We start from the raw sequence: 11,017 nt of genomic DNA, 5'->3' as shown, positions 1-11,017 counted from the left end.
CGATAATTGTCACTGTACATATTTTGACTATAGAATAGTCGTTTAGCTAATATTGAGAACTATAATTTCATTATCCTTAAATGTATAAGCAAGCAAATATAGTATTTACTGTAAATCTTCAAATTCAATATAGTATTTCATTTTTTATCTATTATTATGTATTTTTTTTTATAAAATGAGCTTTTATAATTATAATTTAGAATCTGTATTTACATATTATTCGTTTCTTTGCAGATTGTATCTACAGTACTTTCAGAGTAAAAGACCCACAAGTATACATCATTTAAAATAAAAAATTTTTAATACACTTTTTTATAACATCTTACTCTATGATTGGATAAATCAATAATTAAGTGATTCAGAAAATAACAAGGAAAAATTCTTATACTTCGATCCGATATGAAATTAATTATTTTTATGAATGTATAACTGCTACTGATATAATGTGCATAAAATTTGTACATCTATTCCTTAACTATTCTTTCCTTTATTAATTTTTAGAAAATACATATAGGCGATGAACTATTGAAAATGTATGTACAGACAATCAAAATTGAACCTTGTCTGAAAATGGAAATGACCATGATTTCTCTTTTCGCTCCACATTTAGCTTTTATCAATAAAGCCGATTAAAAATTTACTAATTAGCTATTCAATTTTTATTTTCTGTAATATTAAAATTTGAGTTTTAGACTGCAAATTCCAGTAGATGCATTATTCCAAGTCATTGCATTTAAAATCAAAGAAAAATTGAAAACTTCCTACTCTCTAAATTTTTCAGTTAACTTACCGCCAATTTAACTGTAGATGTTTTAATCTAACACACTGGACTAATCACAATTATGTGACGTGATTTTATAATATCTTGATAAAAGCTTTATCGACATTGTTTTAACATCAATGAATAATAGTATTATGCGTTTTCACTCACTACATGTTACATTAATTTATTATTATGGCATACAATATAAATTCTGTATCTTCCATGATAATACTAAATTTTTATCAAATACCATTAATATACTTTATTGCTATCTACAACAATTCGTTTATATCTTATTAATTTAGTCTCATTTTAAATTGTTTATTGGAATATAATAAAGCATGTCCGTATTCAAAATTAACTAGATAAAGTATAAATTTGATATATTGCCCTGACAGATACCATACAATCAAAAATTATTTATATCCTTATTTCAAAATTTTCAAAAATTATTTATATCCTTATTTCAAAACTTTCAAAAATTACTTATATCCTTATTTAGTTTTATTGCAAACGAAGAATTGCTTGTTATCATTGACAATTTGGTACTATAATTAAAATTTATATAAAAAAAAATTATATAAAAAAGGAAAATATTATTGCTAAATAAAAAATTAAATTAAGAAAATGCTTTTGTAATTAATAAATAAATATCTAATTTTTAATAATACTTTTTTTCTTAAAATTTTGTTATATTTACAGTATAGTATAAACATACGCACAAAATAAATCTGAAAATCTTAAGTTTTTTATGAATTGTAACAAAGTTTAAATAATTTAAAATATCGATTAATTACAAGTCTTTTTTATCGATTTTAAGTTTTATTGATATCTTATAAGACTTTGTTTAAATACACATATTCATATTTAGAAAAATTCATTTTATAATTAACTCACTATATTAAAAAAACTTATAAAAAATATAAATATTCGTTTAATATTGAAAAACTTTTATAGAAATTTTATTATAAAATAATTAGTAGTATTCTTAATAATAATTCAATCAAATAAAACATTTATAGTCACTCATCTCATAAGCCTTATTTTCGTAGCTCATTCAAAATAATTTTTAAAGTTGCAATCATTAAAAAATACAAAAGAAATAGATAAAATTGTAAAATATATATAAATAATAAAACTAAAATATACGCTCAAATATAATTACAAATATAGTAATGAAAGGGAAAAATGAAACTTATGGAAGAGCGAAATATGATATCCACAAAAATCCTCGAAATAGAGAGAACGAAAAAAGAAGAAAACTTATAAAGATAAAAAAGTAACTAAGAATACACATGTCTAAACAAAATTTCATATTAATTCTCAAATACTTATATGCAATAAAATAATTAAATTAATAGAGCATACAATAAAGAAAAATTCGATGTAGTAATTTGTACAGTACTATATTTTTCAGTAGATGCAGGTTGTTTTATTGTATGTATTGCAAATATTTTCCACGATATAAAGAAAACAGCAACATCATGACACATTAATTTGAGGCATTTTTAAGAGTTTTTTAAGATCAAATAAATTGCTACAATTATTATAATTTATTAAAAACAACTTATTAATTATTACAAATTAACTTAATTTGTATTTGTAACTTAAATTAACAAATTATTAACAACTTAAATGACTACTATTCTCATAGGAAATAAGTTTATATAAATTATTTATTATGATATAAAAAATCTATTCTCCCGTAACATAAATAATACTCGATTATAATGTATTATATTAAATATAAATCTTAAGTATGAGTTGTTAGTGTCTATTTTGAAATCTAATAATATCGTAAAATTCTTTATACTATTCTAATTAATATTTTTTTTATGTTTGGATAAAAATTAGTTGTACAAGATTATTTTTCCTTTAAATATAATATAAGTGTGTTATAATTAAAAAGCCTTCAAAGATAAAATAATTTACATTAATTAATAAATTTTATACATAAATTTATTTAACATTTTATCTCAAAGCCCTAAAACCCTACGGGCTGCAGAAAACCTATCGTTAATATTAAAGTTCACGTAATAGAATGCAATAATTATATCTTTAAAAAATTTAATTTATATTCATTACTATATTAGATATATTATATACATATATACATATATATATTAGATTAGATAAAGATAAATTGATTGTTTTACAATTTAATCATTTACAATAAAATAGCCTTTATATAAATATATAAATTAAGAAAGTATGAAATTTTTAATCTAAAATATTAAAAATCTTAAATACTTAAATACACAAATCTTAAATTTTTAACTATGAAAATCGTATCACTTATAATTTGCATTCGACAATTCTTCTGTACTCAATTGATTGCATGCAATAATTTTTATATAAAAATTATAAAAACATAAAGAGTATAAAAATTTTATACAACATGATATTTAATAAGTCTTATATGAATTATTTATTTAAAATAATAATCCGTTATGAAAACAATAATATTAAATTTAATTATTATATACCAACTATTTCATGATTCGACACACAATTAGATGGTATATTCACCACTATTTGATTTATGCACAAATATATATGTAGTAAAATACATTTTTTTATATTCTAATAGGCTACATTATAGTTTCGTGGCCACCATTGGAGATTTAATTTTATAAAAACATTCCACTAAAATTAATTTTTAACAATAAATTTTAACAATAAATAATAAACAATTGCTGCGTATTTACAAAATTTTTGTTATTATTTTTTCATTGAATTTTTTTCATTAATAATGTATTTATTATTAATTATTTTTGTAATAGTATTTTATTATATTTTGTTTTAGGATACTTTTTAAAAATAGCTTTTCATTTAATTATTTTGCAATTATTGTATTAAAAAAATCATAAAAATAAAGATTGAAATATTGTTTAAGATTAATATATACGATTATTTCATATGCAACATAACAATAAATTTTACTTTCGTGATTCTCGGTCAAATTTAAAATATGATCCATACGAGAAAAGTAAATAGGTGTACCTTGTATACAGAAGCCTGCCTGTATTTTTATAGTCTATAATTTACAATTATAAAGGTTAAATCTGTATGTAAAACTTATATTATATACTATAATAAAAAAGATTAAAATAAAAAATTTTATTAATTGATTGTTGAGAATTATTTATTTATACAAATCGTAAAATACATCAGTATTTACAAATTCAGTGAAATTCTATAATATAATACTAATGATAAATAATACAAAGTAGTAACATAATTGTTAAATAAAAAAATTAAAAAATAATAATAATGCTTACGTTATATTATGTATTTATATAAAAATATTAACAATTCATACTAATAATAAAAATAAAATATAATTTATAAATAAATTTTTATTTATCAACAGTAGTTTCTTCAATATTACTTAGAAGAACTTACAATAAAATCGTTTGTCCTCTTTAAAATAAAACATGGTTAAATGACTGAAGCAACGTTTATTGCTTTAATAGAATGTGAACTAATTTTACAATGACACACTTGATGTATCTTCTATATAAAACTCGTCGATGGGGTTGAAGAACTAGATAGTTATTACTATTTTCTAACAGTTCATTACGTATCTACTAAAATTATATTTAAAATTAACTTCTAACTATGAATAATATATACTATTTCCATTTAATTTTTGAGAAATTTAAAAGTTCAAATAAAAATCTACGACAGTATAATTTGTCATTAAAAAGCATTTTCTTCGTGGACCTCGAATTAATATGTCGATCTCTTTGTCTTATTTAGTCTTTTGGACAGAGTATTTATCTGAATCTCAAATATGAAACTCAATTGTAAAATATTCTGATCTTTTACAAATGTCTTAACGCATATGTGCATTTCTTTTTCTCCTCCACCTCCACACACACATGTCACACATAAATACAGAACCAAATTTGTTAACCACTTGATATACTTTGAAGTTGCGCTACTATATTATTGATTAATTGATCGTATTATGCAAGTAAATTATCTTTATTAATCTGATGAATTGGTCATTTACATAGAAAAATGTGCAAGATGATATATTGATTTAGATAATAAGTTTTAAAACTCAATTGACAACTAATAAGGGGTTTTCTTCCTTTACCTGGCTGTTATTACTAATTAGTAAGCGATAACGAATGTTTTTAAATATGTCGGCACCACTTGTTACAAAAGATAAGATTCGTAAAAAAATGTATCCATTAAGATACAGATTCATACACATATTTTTAGATTCACATTAAATCATTTGTCACTCTCTTAATACGAACATAACTTATAAGTGAAAAATAATGTATTTATGAAGTATTTACAATATAAATACTGTTTCTTTCTAGATTCAAATTTTTTAAACATAATTTATAATTTTATAGAATAAAGTAATTGAAGATCGCATTGTTTGAGTTTAAATTTTATTTTTTAAAGTAGCAACATTTTAATAACTTATTCTTTTTATTTGATTTATAAGCAATGCATTTCATTAACTTCTTTTTCGTTTGATAGTTATATCAGGTAAGCATAAATTGGGACTAACGAGTTGAAAAAAAAACAGATAAATTTGAAGTTTTAGTCATCTGTTCAACATACTATGTATATATTTGGAAATAATTTAAGAAAATCAGTGGAATAATCGTCTTTTTTTATTTATATACGCTTTAAAATACAAACAAAAAATTTATTTTATATTATTGTAACTTGTAAGTTCATGTTGTATTTTTTTTAATCGTTTAACATATTTATAATTATGATATTTATTTTTATCAAATATTTTACTACATAAATTTTGCATCTTTTTTTAAATAAAAAATTTTATTAGTTCTAACAAAAAAATTTTAATGGATTCTAAAAACTACTTGTGTTTGACTTTTTCAGTAATTAAAGTAATTAATTAATAAAGTAATTTGTTTACTAACACATTCGATATTTAGAAAAAAAATAGTATTATCATCCCAGTTAAGAGAGCAATTTCTTTTATAAAAAATGGTTATTAAATTAATGTGACTCAAATTGTATAAGATTTATTTCGTAACATATCGAAAACAATGATTAAGTTCGAACTGATTGTAATTATATTAAATAACTTACGATCTATCACAATAGAACAGATGCTACAATTATATACGTGTATTATACACTTATTACGCGTATTATAAACTTTGTATAGAAAAAAAACGGACATCAATATCTGATGATGCTTACCCTTGAATTTAGTCAAACTCTATACTTCCTGAAATTTCTGAATAATTTTATTTCAAGAGATATAATCTTAAATACGATACTTTAAAAATATCTCTTCGTATCTGTAATTATATACATATAAAACGGAATAGATTTCGATTGAAAGACTCTATAGATGTGACATTTTTCGGACTCGTTAAAATTATTTTTGTTAAACAAACAGTTTTTTACGCGAAAGGATTTCCGTTTACTCACCCAGAGAAATTACTCCAATTTCAAAAAACGTTATGTTCTTTACATTCTTCCATTCTAAATTGTTCCTAGTAAAACAAAAGAATTTACTTATTGCAGAAATTGCCAATCACATGACAAGATTCTAAAGGTTTATTACAATATGTATTAAATTAGATAAAAAACGAATCTATAAATAGTTATTTTTTATAGCACAGATTAAAAAAGAATTGAGAAATTGTACTATATATGTATATTGTTGTATGCAAGCGTATATATACGCACGTATGTACAGTTCTCTCGATTATCTTAAAATAAAATTTTAAACTTGCTTAAACTCATTAAGTACTGTGTTTAATGAAACAAAGCACCCAACAAACTTTAGATTCAAACAATTATCCATTCACCTTATTAGCCAATAGAATGATTATTATTATTTATCAACATTCATTGCCAATAAAATAAATAATTGACACTTATCATTTTAATTGATACGCAATATTATCTCGGCATCCGTTTCTCGATAAAAGCATGGAAAAATTATGTGAACAATCGTTCGCAATGCAATGTACAAGCATAGAAAGCTCGAGCTGATAAGGTTGCGTGCGAGCACATAAATTTCGCTTCAATGCCTAAACTACCGACGCATGCGTGAGTTAAAATATTATACTGTTGTTCGACGATAAGCCACCGCCAAGTCCGTACGAGGTATATGCGTTGACCCGTTTGTCTTAGATAGAACAATAGAAAAATAGAATAATAACCAAATTCATGTTTTCAACCAAAATCATGTGCGACGATAGAAGTTGCAATCGTTTGATTTATAATTTTTCATGATTGGGAAAAGAGTCGTAGGATAAAAATTAAATGCTTTGCTTGCAAATTATTCCTTCAAATTTTTGTTATGTCATATAATTTCATTTAATCAAAAAGTCGGAAACTAAACAATTTAATAGTCGTAAAAGCTCTTAAATAGATTTGCAAGAATAAAGTTCTTTAATTAACGTCACGAAATACTTCTTGCAATGCCAATAAAATATTGTAAAATTATAAAATATTATGATTGCAAGAACTACTTATTTAATGAATAAGTGAAGTTTTATTAAGAAGTGAAATATCATGCAAGATTTTTAATAATTCGCGATGTGTATTAAAACAACTTCAACTTTTACTTATTATCGAAAAAATTTTTATCTGATATTAACAATTATATTATATTGTAAAGAATGGCTAATTCTTCTATTTGTTTAACTCTTACAAGAGATATACATTTAATAATAATTTTAATTTAGGACTGCATCGATAACTAAACACCATTTTAATTATAATGATTAAAATAGTCATAAATACAAGGATTTAAAAATTTTATTCTATTTTATTCAAATTTGACACATACTTATTTAAAATTCCACTTAAACAATTACTTTTTTTGCTTTTCTTTGTAAATAAATAGTACATTGAGTCGGTGTGTAAAAAACTGCATCTTATACATAAAAGTAATTGTTTAAATTTGTTGTTTTCCGATATAAACGCTTTTTCATGATTTACTGAACTAATACATTTTGTAAACAATGCAGCGATTTGACATTTAATAATGAGAAAATTAATGTTCATTTTAAATTCGTGAAATATATATTATTGTTCTGATATTGCTAATTTTTATTATAAGTTTATTCTTTATCAAATATTTTTTTTTTTAACACTCGGTCAATAAAAATAATATAATCATATTATAAATGAGCAAAAATTTTGATTTAGGAGTAATCGTGCAAAAACAATTTAGAAGTTTACACGACTGAGATTAAACTATGAAATATTTCTCGTAAGTTTTAAGGCTTAACTTATTTTCCATCTTAATTTCAGATTATGTTAAATAAATACATGAAATTTAAATAATTGCCTTATAAAATACAAACTGTAACAACTTTAACAGATTGATAATCAAATTGCATAATTAATGATTTCCGTATTTATTTAATTAAATTTTATTATAACATGAACACTTCTGAAACACATTTATGAAAATACGTACATTAATAATCAATTAGTGTAACTGATTATTTAATTATGTGATACTAAGGCGATTGCAAAATAAAAATTTGATTGAAGGTTAATAGAATAATTTTACATATAAATTTAATTTTATAAACGAACAAGCACGTGCTTACAAAGTAGTATATAGGTTATACTTTGCATTTGCACACAACTATAATGTATGTCAATTTTTAATTTTACGTTACGCTTTTGAATATATGTCTGCTCGAATGTAAACTTTTTTGTCCACGTCTACTAAGTGACGTACACGATAATTCTTTTCTTAACCGAGGTTACGTCAACAGCTGGAATTATATCAATGAAAAATAACATTAAATTAAATTCATTCACTGATTTTTTAAGTATTACAACACATAAATAAAAGATGCAGTTTATTTTAGTTAGTGCTAGAAATCCATTAAATTTCGATTAGATTCTAAAACCTCCACAAGTAAAAACACGAATTAGTACAATATTTTTTATCTTGAATTTTTTAATTAAAAAATATTATGGGCATATATGAGGATTTTTTTTATTAATCTATATTATTTAAGAATTTATAAGAGAATAAAATAAATATTGTAGTTCAATTTATAAAAGAAAAGTTACACGGATTAACATTTTCATTTGGGTAAAACATTTATTAATTAATTTTATATGAATATATATCGTAATAAAATATTAATAAACACATACTATAATTAATCATTTTATTTATAAATCAAGATCTAAATTATTGTTCAATATAGTTAAAGCAATGTATGTATTGTTTCAATAAAAAAATTGAAAATAATTTATTTTTCTTTGTTCTTCATAGATTAAATTGAAATACTTATCACACAAAAATAAAATATTATTGGTAATGAGAATTACATAAAAATAAGATAAAACCTTAAGGTTTTAATAATTATTTAATATTATTATTTTATACTTCATTTTTATTGTATTTCTATTGTATTATAATAATAAAATTTTTCTTCACAAACCCAGGCAATTGGTAATAAATATAAGATATTAATTCTCAAATCAATAATCAAACATTCCATACAATAAATTAAATGCATATCTAAGATTCAGATAATTGATAAAGAATAGAGTTTAATTTAATACTGATTTAAGATAATAATATTTCTAATACATGAATCTGAATTAAATTTAGTAAATAATTATGAATATTTTAGGATTCAGATCTTTACTAAATAAGAAAATATTTCAAAAATATTATAAGAGGTTAGAAAATTAATTAAATACTTTTAGGTCATATTTTATAGTATTATTAAAGTAACAATTGTAGCCTTAACTCAATGGTTATACTATTATTATATAATTGGACAAATAATGTTTATAGATCCTTCAAAAATAAAAGGCTTACATTATTTAAATTACAAGTATTTAACAAAATACATAGATCTATAATAAATGATCATTGAGATCTGTACATTTATTTTAATATTTAAGTGCATTATAAAATAGCCAAAGTATTTATAAAACTATTAATAGTTTGTGAATAAAAAAGACACTTGTTATTGATGAAAGACAATATTATATTTCAATATCAGATAAAAAATATTATTATTATCAAATGATAATCTTTAGCATTTGTCAATCCAAAAGAGGAAATAATGTTATACAATTAGAATGTCTAAATAGCAAGACTGTGTACTATATTCCAGAATTTGAATCGCACATATTAAAAATCTATCCATATAAGTATGAAACAAAACCTTAAGCAATAATAACTTTCTTGAAATTCTATAATAAAAAGCTTATTAAATATAAATGATTGGTGCCTAAAGAATAAAGAAAATATATTGGTAGTACAACCCATTGATAATACCACCTACCCTTTGTAGATCAACTCACAATTGGCAGACTTATACTCGGTAATGGCCTTGCTCCACAAATTCAGATTTAAATATTAGCTGGAGGAAAACAGCCGAGATTAAGCCGAGAGCGCAAGCTAGAGGCCGGTATTTTTTGCATCCAATTAACCAGTAAAGGGATAAAGGGGTCAATCTAGCCAGTAGTGTATTGGCATGAAAACATACCGTGATGACTCCATCCTTCATGATGGACTTGCGGCTGCGGATGATCATGCCCACGACCTTCTTGGACACCTTGGCTGGCATGCTCACGCACTGGGCGCAGAGACTCTTGCGCTTCTTGAGTTTCATTCAAGGCTTTCGGCGGCAGCGCTCGCGCGCAAACATACACACGCGCTCACTTCTCACCCTGGGCTCACTCCTCGCTGCTGCTCGGCGCCATCATAGCTGCGTACCACCTGGTTCGTTTAAGCGCATTGTTGAGTGACAACGGGCGTCAAGGTTGATTGAGATCAGAAGGGGGAAAGGGGAACGACCCCCGGATACCCAACACCGACTCTCGGCTTATCTCGCTCCGAATACATACACCGCGTACACGCGGCTGCCTTCCGAGCTCCTCCTCTTATCACCACCGCCGCAACCTTCGTTGACACCCTGGTACGCCTCGCGCGATGGTCTTCCGTCTATAACGAGCAAATCTAACCTTAATTTACACAAAGAACATTGAATAGTCTCGCGCGCGCGTACTGCTACAGCAGCTGCCCAACAACTTAGCTCCGCCAACTTTCAACTTGTCGAGACTACGAGGACTGCGCGCAGCGCCAAATGCTGGCTACTTCTTCTCTCACTCTCCCTATTCAACCTTTTCTTTTCATTTTACATTGTGAGATGCTTACACAGCATAGGTGAATTCGCGAACGTCCCTTACATTGCAATGCCCATCTGGTAGTTCAAAGATCCAGCCGCTCTTCGTTTTCCGTTATTGTTC

The sequence above is a fragment of the Ceratosolen solmsi genome, unplaced genomic scaffold (assembly GCF_000503995.2).
Source record: "Ceratosolen solmsi marchali unplaced genomic scaffold, CerSol_1.0 scaffold10, whole genome shotgun sequence".
NCBI lineage: Eukaryota > Metazoa > Arthropoda > Insecta > Hymenoptera > Agaonidae > Ceratosolen > Ceratosolen solmsi.
Note: the sequence above shows the minus strand (reverse complement) of the source record.